We start from the raw sequence: 13,654 nt of genomic DNA, 5'->3' as shown, positions 1-13,654 counted from the left end.
GTGAGGGAGGGCAGAGGAACTGGCAGATGCCAGGCTCTGGGAACCCACAGGGGCCGGCCCCACTCTTTCCTCCTGGCGTAGGGAGCCCCTTCAGATGCTCCGGGGACTGACAGATGCTGACGAAGCCCTGATCCCTCCCACCACCCACTCACAAGGCCCTGCCTGCTTTAGGGAGGCTTCTTGGGGCCTCCCATCATTATCAGCATCCCTGGAAAGTCCTGGGATTGGAGAGACCTGGCTGGCTCTTGTTCTGCTTGGTGGGAGCTGAGGAGAAGGCAGCCACCTGCAACGTGAACATGGGGAAAGGAGGCTGCTCCTGCTTAACCCTCATCAGGAAGAGCGCGGGCACTGGGCTGAGAGGAGACATTGAGGTGACTGTCCACACGGGTGTGTTTGGGATACAATGATGGGTGGAGAGCAGGGGAAGTCCCTCTGCCTGTTTCTGGGCAGGAGAGAGTCTTGTCCAACTAGCTGAAGCAGATGCTCCTTGCTGTGGCCACAGGGACTGGCCTCGGGGACCTCAAGGTCCTGCATGGAGCCCCCCACAGCTATGATTCCCTTCCCATATGAGGACTGAACTCATGTGGAATTGATGTAGACACAGATTTACATTGGTATCTAAAACAGTTCCCTCCCAACACACCATCACCAATGGGAACAAGCATGACCAGTCACCAGGCGCAGGGTGGGTGTGTCTGCTGGTTCCAGGGCCAGGAGGAGCTGGGGCCCAGGCTGAGAGGGTCCGAGGGTCAGCTGCCCTTCTGCCGGGCACAGACCCCAAGGGCAGAGCAGGGGCTGCCTGGGATGTGGCATCGGCTGTCTGGGAAGTGCCCTGGGAGCCGGGGGCTAGGTGTTCGCCAAAGGGAGACTTCCAGAGTCTATGAGTGAGATGAGGACTGCATCAGGAGAGGAACCGAGGCTGGGGAGGACACTCTGCTCTTCCCCAGGTTGTCCTGTCCTCCCAATCTCTGCTGAACTCCTCTCACCCCATGGGCCAACTTCTGCCCCTTTTACCCCTAACCCACCTCTTAGAATCTCAGATCCCAGCGTGGACAGGACCCAGCACCCACCTTGGTTCCCTCCTGGCCAACACCTTCTTCTCCACAGTCTGAGTTCTGATTCCTCCCCCAGGGCCCTTATTGGCTCAGGACCCCTGTGACTGCCAGGGCACCTGTCCCAGCACTGCCTGCATGCAGAGCTGTGGTCATGGTGCTGGGGGCTGGCCCAGCAGCAGAGGCTGTTGGGGCAAAGCTGTCCGGTACACGGTGGCCTGGCCCCTCGGCCAAGTGACAAAGGGGGCCATGTTTGGGTCCTCTCTGGCCCCATCTGCCCACAGAACACAGCAGTCAGCCGGACAGATGCCCCTCTGCCCCGTCCCTTCTGCTCGATGTGGGCAGTGTCGGAGGCCTGCCGTCTTCTGTGGCCTTTGGGAAGGAGAGTTTATCTTGGCAGGGCTTCCCCAGCTCAGTGCACATCAGGCCCTCGGGGAAAATGTGGGGAGTGAAGAGTCACTGGTGGGTGATGTGGGCAGCTCCCGTGACTCCTCTACATTCAGGGCCATCCTCAGGAGATAAGGTAGCACTGCCCCTTTGCAGGGTTTAGGAATGTTAAGTGAGCCGTGTTTGAAGGGAACGTCATCCATACTCTGGCGTGTGTGGGTGCCCAGCCGACTTCCTCACCTAAGGGTGAAAGTGACACCTTGGGGCTCCTGCTGGTTACCCCACTGGCTGTTGTCTATCCCACTGTCCCTGTCCTTGTTTTGGCTGAGCCATTCCTAGGAGGCAGAACTTGTGCTTCCTCCACCTCTGTGTCCCACCTGAGCCCTACAATCTGCCCCTAAATGGGCACAGTGGGGCTGACTGGGGGGCTCTGGTAGACTGAACACACATCCCCTGCCCAGTTCCTGTGCTGAAGCCCTAACCCCCAACGTGATGGTAGTTGGAGATGGGGCCTTTGGGAGTTATTCAGGGTTAGAAGAGACCATGAGGGTGGGGCCCTAATGATGGGATTAGGGCCCTGGTAAGAAGCAGAGACCCCAGAGCTCTCTCCCTGACACGAGGACACAGTGAGAAGGCAGCCATCTGCAAGCCAGAAAGAGAGCCCTCACCAGAACCTCGCCCACTGGGATGCTAACCTTGGACTTCCAGCCTCCAGACTGTGACAAATACATTTTTTTTAAATATGCACCACCACCCCCAAGTCTATGGCACTTTGTCCTAGCAGCCCTATGTGACTAGGACAAGGTGCATAATCTCAAGAACTTCCTTCATGACCAGTATCTGGAAACTGTGCATCAGAGCCACGGGAAAGAAAGGCTCGGCCCTTTGCAACTGTCAGCACACCTCCACCCCAAGTGCAGTGTATCACACATGAACCAGGAGAGCCTGGGACGCAGTGAAAAGGAATCTGTAAATACCCATGATGTCGTCACATCCACGCTTGGGGAAGCCATGCAGCTTATTCACAGCAGGTGCTGCGGGTGTACTGAGGCTCTTGGTCGTCTTGGCCTCCCTGCTTACGCAGCCAGGTCACTCTCTGGGAGCCAGTGCAGCTGGGGTGGCCACCGGCAGGTTTGCCTCCAGAGACCCCTCCCTTCACCACTGGATGACAGATCCCTGAAGAAGCCACGGCCTCCTGGGAAACTCCATCTGACAATGTGAGCAAAGCTGGCCCCCGTTAGTGAACATGCTGTGCTTTCTCACAGCTACCAGGATGGACTTGATTCAGGTGGCTGCCCTTTTGTAGCTCACTTTGATTCTAACTTCAGCGTCGCATGATGCCCTATGAATGGAATATACAATGTGTGTCTTTCACATCTGCCTTCTTTCACTTAGAATAATATTTCCAAGGTCATCTACATTTTTAGTATGTATCATTACATCAAACCTTTTTGTTGCTGAATAATATTCCATTAATGGATATACTAAAATTTATCCATTTATCAGTTAAGAACATTTGGTTTTTTTTCACTTTTTGGCTATTGTGAATAACACTTCTAAGAACATTTGTGTACAAGGTTTCCTGGGGATGTATGTTTCCATTTCTCATGGCTACATACCTAAGAGTGAAATTGATGGGCCATATGGAAACTCTATGTTTAACCATTTCAGAAGGTGCCAGACTGTTTCCAGTGTACATGAACCATTTTATATACCCACTAGCTGTGTGAGGGTCCCAGCATCTCTCCATATTCTAGCCAACATTTATTATCAACTCTCTTTTTGATAAAGTCATCCTAGTGGTTCTGAAGTTGCATCTCATCGTAGTTTGCATTTGTGTTTCCCTGATGTTGAACCTCTTTCATGTACCTATGCGCCACTTGTACACCTTCTTTGGAGCAATGTGTACTCAACATTTAGTAATTTTTAACTGGTTTGTGTTTTGTCATTGAGTTATAAGAATTCTTTATACATTCCAGATAAAAATGCTTTACAAGATATAATTTGCAGAAATATTCTCCCATTCTATGGGTTGTCCTTTACCTTCTTGATGGTACACTTTGAAGCACAAAAGTTTTTACTTGGATGAAGTCCAATTTATCTATTTTTTCTTTTGTTACTTGTGGTTTTGATGTCATGTTTAAGAAACCATTAACTAGTCTTAGGTCATGAAATTTATTCCTATGCTTTTTCCTTTTTAAAAAACCATCTTAAACATTTTCAATTGTACAATTTAGTAATGTTATGTATATTCACATCATTGTGAAATTTAGATCTTTAGAAACTTTTTGTCTTTCACAACTGAAATTTTGTACACATTAAATACTAATTTCCCCCCTACTCCCACCCCCAGCCCTTGGCAACCACTACTTTATGTTTCTGTGATTTTGACTACCTTAAATACTTCATATGAAGGAAAGTATTTGTCCTTTTGTGATGGGCTTATTTCACCTAGCATAATGTTCTTGAGATTGATCCATGTTCTAGCATGTGACATGATTTCCTTCTTTCTGTAGGCTGCTTAGTCTTCCATTGTGTGTATATACCATATTTTATCCTTTGATCCACCAATGGATATTTGGATTGGATCTCTTGGCTACTGTGAATAATGCTGTAATAGGGATTGTGTGGAATTTGTAAATTGTTTTAGGTAATATGGACATTTTAACAATATTAAGTCTTCAAATCCACGTGCATGGAGATGTCTTTTCATTTATTTATATACTCTTTGGTTTCTTGTAGCATTGTTGTTTTGTAATTTTTAGTGTCCAAGTTGTTTGCCTCCTTGGTTGTTTATTTCTAAGTATTTTGTTCTTTTTCATGCTATTATAAATAAAATTGTGGGTTTTTTGTTTTTGTTTGTTTATTTGTTTGTTTTTGTAGTAGAGACAGGATTTCACTATGTTGGCCAGGCTGGTCTCAAACTCCTGGCCTCAAGTGATCCACCTGCCTCAGCCTCCCAACATGTTGGGATTATAAGTGTAAGCTGCCGCACCTGGTCTGAAATTTTTTTCTTAATTTCCTTTCCATATTGGTCATTGCTAATGTATGGAACTGCAATGGATTTTTGTGTGTTAATTTTGCATTTTGTAACTTTGCGGAAATCATTTATTAGTTCTTACAGGTTTTTTGGTGGAATTTTTAGGGTTTTCTACATATAAAACCATATAATCTGTAAATAGAAATAATTTTACTTCTTCCTTTCCAATTGGAATGCCTTTTATATATCTTTTCCTTGTCTAATTGCTCTGGCCCAGTACTACATTGAATGGAAGTGGCAAGAGTGGGAATCCTTGATTTTTTCCTGTACTTTGAGGAATAGCTTTGTCTTCCACTAGTAAACATAATGTTAGTTGTGGGCATTTCATGTAAGGTCTTTATTATGTGGTAGTATTTTCCTTTTATTCCTAGTTTGTTGAGTGTTTTAAATCATGAAATGGTGTTGAATTTTGTTGAATGCTTTGTCTGAATCTTGTGGTTTCTGTCTTTCATTATATTAATGTGGTGTATGACTTGATTGATTTTTGTATCTTGACTCATCCTTGCATTCCAAGCATAAATCCAACTTGGTCATGATATATGATCTTTTTTTTCTTTGAGATGGAGTCTCACTGTGTCACCCAGGCTGCAGTGCAGTGGCGCAATCTCGGCTCACTGCAACCTCTGCCTCCCAGGTTCAAGTGATTCTCCTGCCTCAACCTCCTGAGTAACTGGGATTACAGGCACCTGCCACCACGCCTGGCTAATTTTTGTATTTTTAGTAGAGACGGGGTTTCACCATCTTGGCCATGCTGGTCTTGAATTCCTGACCTCGTGATCCACCTGCCTTGGCCTCCCAAAGTGCTGGGATTATAGGCGTGAGCCACCGCGCCCAGCCTACAATCCTTTTAATGTGCTGTTTAATTCTGTTCACTAAAATTTTTTTAGGATTTTTGCATCAATATTCACCTGATACATTGGTCTTTAGTTTTCTTTTCTTGTGGCTTTGGTTGTGGAATCAAGGTGATTTTGGTCTCATATGAGTTTGAGAGCATTTCCTTTCTTTAATTCTTTGGAAGAATTGAATTGATTCTTTGGTAGAATTTCCCAGGGCTGGGTTTTTCTTTTTGGGAGGTTTTTGATTACTGCTTCAATCTACTTACTAGTTATAGGTCTGTTCCAATTTGTAAAATTTATTTGTGATTCAGTCTTGGTAGGTTGTATGTTTCTACAAATTTATCCATTTCTTCTAGGTTATTCAATATGTTGGCATTTAAATATTAGTAGTATTCTCTCATAATTCTTTTTGTTTCTGTGGCATCAGTTGTAATGTCCCTTCTTTCATTTTTAATTTGAGTTATCTTAGTTTTCTTTCTTTTTTTCATAGGTAGTCCAGTTAAGGGTTTGTAATTTTGTTGATATTTTAATACATCTAATTCTTGATTTTGTTGACTTTTTCTACTGCTTTTCTATTCTCTATTTTGTTTATCTATCTGATCTTTATTATTTCCTTCCTTCTGCTGATTTTTGGTTTAGTTTGTTCTTTTTCTAGTTCCTTGAGGTGTTAGGTTATTGATTTCAGCTCTTTCTTCAAGCTTATGGTGCTATAATAAAATACTATAGACTGAGTGGTTTAAGCAACAGATGTTTACTTCTTTCAGTTCTGGAGCTGGAGGGTAGGAAGTCCAAGATTCAGGTGCTAGTAGACTCTGTGTTCATAAACTCCTCTTTCATATTTTCTGTGCCACATTCTAACTGACTTTTTACATTTATCAATCATCCATGTCATCGATTTCCTCTTTAGACACAGTAGACACAGTAGATTATCTGTGTCTAATCTACTCTTTTGCCCACTCACTTTGATATGCATAAGTGTGATGCCTGCATGTTCAATTTATCACACATTATTAAGAATATTCATTTTTAATGATTGAAATTTCATAACTTTAATAATTTTTACTACTTCATCAAGAACATTTGTTTTTAATGAAGTGCATTTATTAGGAACAACACTCTGAATACTCACAAGCATCTTGCACAGTTAACCCTAGGCCAGGGGACACTTGGCAACCACACAGTATAAGGATACCAGGACAGAGTCCATGGAGGCCAAGGCGGGCCGATCACCCGAGGTCAGGCGTTCAAGACCAGCCTGGCCAGCATGGCAAAACCCCATCTCTACTAAAAATACAAAAATCAGCCAGGCGTGGTGGCACGCGCCTGTGATCCCAGCTACTTGGGAGGCTGAGGCGGGGAGAATTGCTTGAACCCAGGAGGCAGAAGTTGTAGTGAGCCGAGATCGCTCCACTGCACTCCAGGCTGGGAGACAGAGCGAGACTCTGTCTCAAAAAAAAAAGAAAGAAAGAAAGAGAGAGAGAGAAAGACAAAGGAAGGAAGGAAAGAAAGAAAGAAAGAAAGAAAGAAAGAAAGAAAGAAAGAAAGAAAGAAAGAAAGAAAGAAAGAAAGAAAGAAAGAAAGAAAGAAAGAAAGAAAGAAAGGAAGAAAGAAAGAAAGAAAGAAGGAAAGAGAAAAGAAAAGAAAGAAAGAAAGAAAGAAAAGAAAAGAAAGAAAGAGAAATGATTGGACTCAAAAGTTATGCTGCAAATTTACTGGCACTGTAATCCCTATTCAAAATCATTCTGTGGCATAAGCTACAATGAGGCAAACTGTTGACACCTATCAAGCCTCAGGGGGCCCTCTGAGTCCCACCTCAGGGGAGAACCTTGCTAGGGTGTATCCGATGGCCTATGTAGTATCTGTGCTCCTGGAAACAGGTGGAGGCTTTGGGGTGAGTGTAATGCCGGGAGGGTGGTCTTGAGCACTCGTAGCCTCAGCTGGAGGAGAAAGCACAGAGTGAATTTTATTTTTCCACATTTGCCTCCTTTGATGCTGTATATCTGTGATGGTTAGTAGTAGATGTCAATTTGACTGGATTGAGGGATGCCTGGATGGCTAGTGAAGCATTGTTCCTGGTTGTGTCTGTGAAGGTGTTTCCAGAGGAGACTGACATGTGAGTCAGTGAATGGAGAGAGGAAGATCCCTGCTCAATGTGGGTGGCACCATACAATCAGCTGGGGGTGTGGCTAGGACAAAGCAGGTAGAAGAAAGGGGATATTCAGTGCTCCCTCTCTCTTTCTCTTTCTCTCCCTCTCCCCTTCCCACCCCACCCCCGCACCCCTCCCCGTCTCTTCATTCCAGAACAGGATGCCTTTTTCTCCTTCTGCCCTTGGACATCAGACTCCAGGTTCTTTGGCTTTTGGACACTAGGACTTGTACCAGCAGCCTCCTGGGGGCTCTTAGGCCTTTGGCCTCAGACTGGGGGCTGCCCTGTGGCTTCCCTGGTTCTGAGGCTTTCAAACTATTGAGCCATGCTACTGGCTCGCCTGGGTGCCACGCTGTCATTCTCCAGCTCATGGGACTTTGCCTTTGTGATCATGTGAGCTAATTCCCCTTATATATCCTATTGGTTCTGTCCCTCTGGTGAACCCTAATACAGTGTCTCCCAGTTCCATTTAGCATGATTACAGGGACGGGAAAATATGTTAGGGGCTGGAAGATGGTTCTCTGGAAGGAGGTATCAGGCAGGGTCCTGAAGGCAAGACCCTCCAGGCTCTGTCATGGCAACTTTGTCCCTCCCCCACCATGAGGCAGAAACTCACACGTGATCTGGTTCCACGTGGTCTTTTTCCATGCACTCCAGCACTGGAGGTTCCAGGCCTGGAAGAAGCCCCCCATCCCAGGAAGCACAGTTGTGAGGAGCTCTGGGACAGGACCAGCCCAGCAGAGCCCTCCCGGATGCCACCCTGGGCCCCTGCAGAACTGGAGGCCATGCAGACAGGGCCTGTACTCTCAGGCAACAGAGACAAGAAGAGGATAGAGAGCCAGGGACAAACCCAGGTGTCCCCAGTGTCTCGTGAGTGCTTACAACCTACTAAGTGCTTTACGTGTGTGAGATGAGCAGACTCTCCAAGTGGCCTTAAGGAGATATGCTTATTGTCCCCCCTCCTCTTTTTTTCCTTAGACACAGTCTCGCTCTGTCACTCTGGCTGGAGTGCAATGGCTCAATCTCAGCTCACTGCAATCTCCGCCTCCTGGGTTCAAGCAATTCTCTTGTCTCAGCCTCCTGAGTAGCTGGGATTACAGGCACACACCACCATGCCTGACTAATTCTTGTATTTTTATATTTTTAGTAGAGATGGGGTTTTCACCATGTTGGCCAGGGTGGTCTCAAACTCTGGACCTCAGGTGATCCACCTGCCTCGGCCTCCCAAAGTGCTAGGATTACAGGTGTGAGCCGCTGCACCAGGCCTTTTTTTTTTTTTTTGAGACGGTTTCACTTTGTCACCCAGAGTGGAGTGCAGTCCTGCCATCAGAACTCACTGCAGCCTTGACCTCCTGGGTTTAAGCGATCCTCCCATCTCAGCCTCCAAAGTAGCTGGGACTACAGGTGCACACCGTCATGCCCAGCTAATTGATTTTGTATTTTTAGTAGAGACAAGGTTTCGCCATGTTGCCCAGGCTGGCCTCGAACTCCTGGGCTCAAGCTATTCACCTGCCTCAGCCTCCCAAAGTGCTGGGATTCCAGGTGTGAGCTGCTGCACCTCTTCTAATAGAGGAAGACACAGAGGCTCAGAGACTTGTTATGTGTTTAGATTCCAGGTTTGTCTGATGCCACAGAGGTGCAAGATCTCAGGATAAAAATTCAGAGATAAAGAAAGAGATAAAGAAATAGTCAGAATGCCGGGCGCGGTGGTTCATGCTTGTAATCTCAGAACTTTGGGAGGTTGAGGCAGGCCGATCACTCGAGGCCAGAACTTTGAGACCAGCCTGGCCAACATGGCGAAACCCTGTGTCTACTAAAAATACAAAAATTAGCCGGGCATGGTAGTGGGTGCTTGTAGTCCCAGCTACTTGGGAGGCTGAGGCAGGAGAATTGTTTGAACCCGGGAGGCGAAGATTGCAGTGAACTGAGATTGCACCACTGCACTGCAGCCTGGGCGACAGAGCAAGACTCCATCTCAAAAAAAAAAAAAAAAAAAAAGTCATAGAGAGAAGAGAGAATCTTGGGGACAAGGTCATTGCAATGGGGCAATCTCACACTGGCTCAAGAGCTGCAGGGAGAGGAGGAGGGACAGATGCTGGAGGTCTCTTCCTCTCTCTGGCTTCCCCCAGCGTTCTGCTCAGTCCCTGCCCAGGGGACCCTAAGCCAACTCCCTTCCCTTCCCTGGGGCCCATCTGGAGCCCCATCAAGGGGACCCTCCAGGATGAAGGATGAAACTCCAACAGGGTTTCACCATGTTGGCCAGGCTCCTCTTTCCCTGACTTGGTTTGAATGAAGGAAACTCCCAGGCTGGCTACCTTGAACAGGTGGAGTGGGCACTTCCAAAACCGGAGAGATTTCCGGAGAGCGGATCTCATAGAAGGACACAGGAACAGACCTTGACCTCACTCTTTTCTTGGGGCTGTCCCATTCCTGCAGGGAATTAAACATCTCACTAAGCTGGGAAGGCAGCCTGAACTGCAGGCAGGTTCCCTAGATTGAGGGGCCCCACCCACAGCCAGGGCCACCTCCACAGAAATGGGGTGACACACTCATCCAAGCCTCAGCCTCCAGCCACTCCCCGCAGCCATAAGACATGGGTTCAGCCACCTCCTCCCCAGCCACAGGGCTGTAGTCCTGGCCGAGGAGCCTCCAGCTCTGAGCTGGAGCCCCAGGTATCAGAGCCACAGGTTCCAACAATGGCCAGGAATTTCCCCCAGCGTCCTTTGTGATCACAGCCAAAGATGTCTCAGCCACCAGCCACAGCTCCAAGCATGCATTCCTCAGGTGTGAGCTGGGATCTCAGGTCAGAGAGAAATTCTCCTTAGCTGTATACCCCAACCATAGACACAGCTGCCTTCCAGCTGCAGGCTACACTCCAGGCAAAGATCCTCCAAGCCTGGCTGAATCTGCAAGATAAGACATCCCCCAACCCCTTGTCTCCAGCCCTTGGGTTGGAGTCATGGCCATGCATAGCCTGCCTTAGATGCTTACCCAGGGAAAACCCTTCAGGCCTGGGCTGGAATCTTAGGACCCAGAGAGGACCACAGATAAGCAGCCTCCACCCTGCCATGGTGGGTAAGCGCCACCAGCCCTGGCAAGTCTCTCCTTCTTACCCACAGCACTGGCTTCTAGACCCAAAAGTGTGCTATTGTCAGGGGTGGCTGCAGGTTATACCCACTTTGCCTGGGGTCTCTGCAGGGGTCCCGCCCCCAGACAGACACCCTTGAGTCCAGGTCTTCAGCCCTCCTCCTGGCAGGTTCAAAGCAAGGCTGGCCAGTGTTCGGGGGAGACAGGGTTCCTCATCCACAGTTGAGGCATCGAGGCTGAGCCTAGTGGGAGAAGACAGGGTACTGGGGCTTCAGCAGGTCTTGCCCACCTGGCTGCTGCCCCAGGCATCTAGGGGGGCTTGAAAGAACATGCAAGGGGGTCCTTCCAGGACAGGGAAGGGTGCACAGGCCACAGAAAGGGGTCTAGACCTCCCAATATAAGAGGAGTGGGTGACAAGGGGGAGGGGATAAAGAAAGCCAGCCTGGTTAGATTTGTTGGAGCTACATTTGCCTCTCAGATAGTTTTTGCACAGACTGGTTTTCCTTTTCTTTTCTTTTCTTTTCTTTCTTTTTTTTTTTTTTTTTTTTTGAGACAGAGTCTCACTCTGTCACCCAGGCTGGAGTGCAGTGGCACGATCTCGGCTCACTGCAACCTCTGCCTCCCGGGTTCAAGCAATTCTCCTCCTTCAACCTCCCAAGTAGCTGGGATTACAGGCACGTGCCACCATGCCTAGCTAATTTTTGTATTTTTAGTAGAGACGGGGTTTCACCATGTTAGCCAGGCTGATCTCGAACTCCTGACCTCAAGTGATCCACCCGACTCTGCCTCCCAAAGTGCTGGGATTACAGGCGTGAGCCACTGCACCCGACCTGAATTTCTATGTGGGATGACTTGGAAGGGGTTGAGGGACACGGGTTAGGGGTGGCTAGAGCACCCCCCACCTCTACTATTTGGTGCTGCCACTGTGGGGTGTATGGTGTCTCACACATTTCCCTTTTGATCATAACTGCATGGGTGGCTTCATGCGTATGGGCGCAAGCAGTATGCAGATCACGTTTAGGCTTATATGCGTGGGTCTGATGGGTGCTGAGCATGGCCGTACTCTCAGCAGGTGTGCAAATTTAGGTTTTTGTGTGCTTGCAGTGTGTGCATACAGTTGATTTTTTTTCTTCCTTTTTTTTTTTCGAGACAGAGTCTCGCTCTGTCGCCCAGGCTGGAGTGCAGTGGCATAATCTTAGCTCACTGCAACCTCCATCTCCCGGGTTCAAGAGATTCTCGGGCCTCACCTGTAGCTGGGACTACAGGTGTGCACTACCACACCCGGCTAATTTTTGTATTTTTAGTAGACAGGGGGTTTTGCCATGTTGACCATGGCTGGTCTTGAACTCCTGACCTCAGCTGATCCACCCGCCTTGGCCTCCCAAAGTGCTGGGATTACACGTGTGAGCCACCGCGCACGGCCTCACATGCAGTTTTCAGTTTGGGCTCGTGCATGCTCAGTCACTTGCACAGGCTCTATGTTCATGCATGTACAAGTTAGAAGAGGGTTTTTTGGGCTGCCTCTGATGGTGCAGACACCCCTCATGGCCCTAGAGCAGGGATCCCCAACTCCTGGGCCACAGACTGGTACTAGTCTGTGACCTTTTAGAATCCGGGCTGCAAAGCAGAAAGTGAGCGCAGGCGTGTGAGCGAAACTTCATCTGTATTTACAGCCACTCCCCGTTGCTCACATGACTGCCTGAGCTCCGCCTCTTGTCATATGAGTGGCAGCATTAGATTATCAAAGGAGCAGGGGCCCGGCATGGTGACTCATGCCTGTCATTCCAGCACTTGGGAGGCTGAGGCAGGAGGATCCCCTGAGGTCAGGAGTTTGAGACTAGTCTGGCCAACATGATAAAACTCCGTCTCTACTACTAAAAATACAAAACATTAGCCGGGTGTGGTGGTGTGAGCCTGTAGCCTGGGCAACAGAGTGAGATTCTGTCTCAAAAAAAAAAAAAAATTCTCATAGGAGCGGGAACTGTATTGTGAACGGCACATGAAAGGGATCTAGGTTGCACGCTCCTTATGATAATCTAGGCTGGGTGCGGTGGCTCACGCCTGTAATCCCAGCACTTTGGGAGGCCGAGGCAGGCGGATCATGAAGTCAGGAGTTCGAGACCAGCCTGACCAACATGGTGAAACCCCGTCTCTACTAAAAATGAAAAAATTAGCTGGGTGTGGTGGTGCACGCCTGTAATCCCAGCTACTCGGGAGGCTGAGGCAGGAGAATTGCTTGAACCCAGGAGGCAGAGATTGCAGTGAGCCGAGATCACGCCACTGCACTCCAGCCTGGGCAATGGAGTGAGACTCCATCTCAAAAAAAAACAAAACAAACAAACAAACAAAAAAACGAGAATCTAGTGCCTGATGATCTGTCACTGTCTCCCATCACCCCCAGAATGGACTGTCTAGTGCAGGAAAACAAGCTCGGGGCTCCCACTGATTCTACATAATGATGAATTGTATAATTATTTCATTATGTATTACAATGTAATAATAATATAAATAAAGTGCATGATAAATGGAATGTGCTTGAATTGTCCAGAAAGTATCCCCTGTCCCCCTGGGTCTATGGAAAAATTGTTTTCCATGAAACCGATCCCTGGTACCAAAAAGGTTGGGGACCATGGCAGGTGCAAGGGGCGGCTTGTCTTAGGACCTGGCTCTGGCCATCTGGACCTCTGCCCTGTCCCAGGGGTGCATTGTGGGAAGCAGGCAGCAGTGGGGAACTGACCTCTGCCATCTCTCTGAGCAGCTCCGTGACCTCTCCCAGCTGCGCCGCCTTGACCGGTCTTGGGACCCTGCCAAGCTGGAGAAAAGAGAATCCCTTCCTAGTTCTTCACCGGTGAGGTGGCTGTCTGGGGTCTCCCCAGGCTGGCTGTGGGAAGGGGCCCCAAGGCCCAGGTCCTGCAGATACTCCCTGCCCTGAAGTGCCCCCAAATCCAGGCTGAAGTCCTCCATACTCTCGCTGAGCCGCCTGGGAAAATCATCCTCTTGTAGGTTGGGAGGGTGAGGAGGGAGAAGAAGACATTGACCAAGGGGCAGCAGAACCTGGGGTGTCTTGACCACAAGGTCCCTGCTCCCAACATCTGGACCCTGCCTG

General features: G+C 48.3%; 1 long non-coding RNA gene across 1 annotated transcript; it reads right to left on the bottom strand.

Annotated features, from left to right (window-relative positions):
• Positions 1 to 6,587: 6,587 nt before the first annotated feature.
• LOC129048516 (uncharacterized) lies at positions 6,588 to 10,959 on the bottom strand. Its single transcript, XR_008510889.2, has 4 exons — positions 10,640 to 10,959; positions 9,777 to 9,891; positions 8,078 to 8,135; positions 6,588 to 7,252 (listed from the first exon to the last, which is right to left on the bottom strand). It is a non-coding gene; the product is annotated as an uncharacterized LOC129048516 (long non-coding RNA).
• Positions 10,960 to 13,654: the final 2,695 nt, after the last annotated feature.

The sequence above is a fragment of the Pongo abelii genome, chromosome 8, assembly GCF_028885655.2.
Source record: "Pongo abelii isolate AG06213 chromosome 8, NHGRI_mPonAbe1-v2.0_pri, whole genome shotgun sequence".
In the NCBI taxonomy this organism is placed as follows: Eukaryota; Metazoa; Chordata; class Mammalia; order Primates; family Hominidae; genus Pongo; species Pongo abelii.
This window is presented reverse-complemented; position numbering and strand designations above follow the sequence as displayed.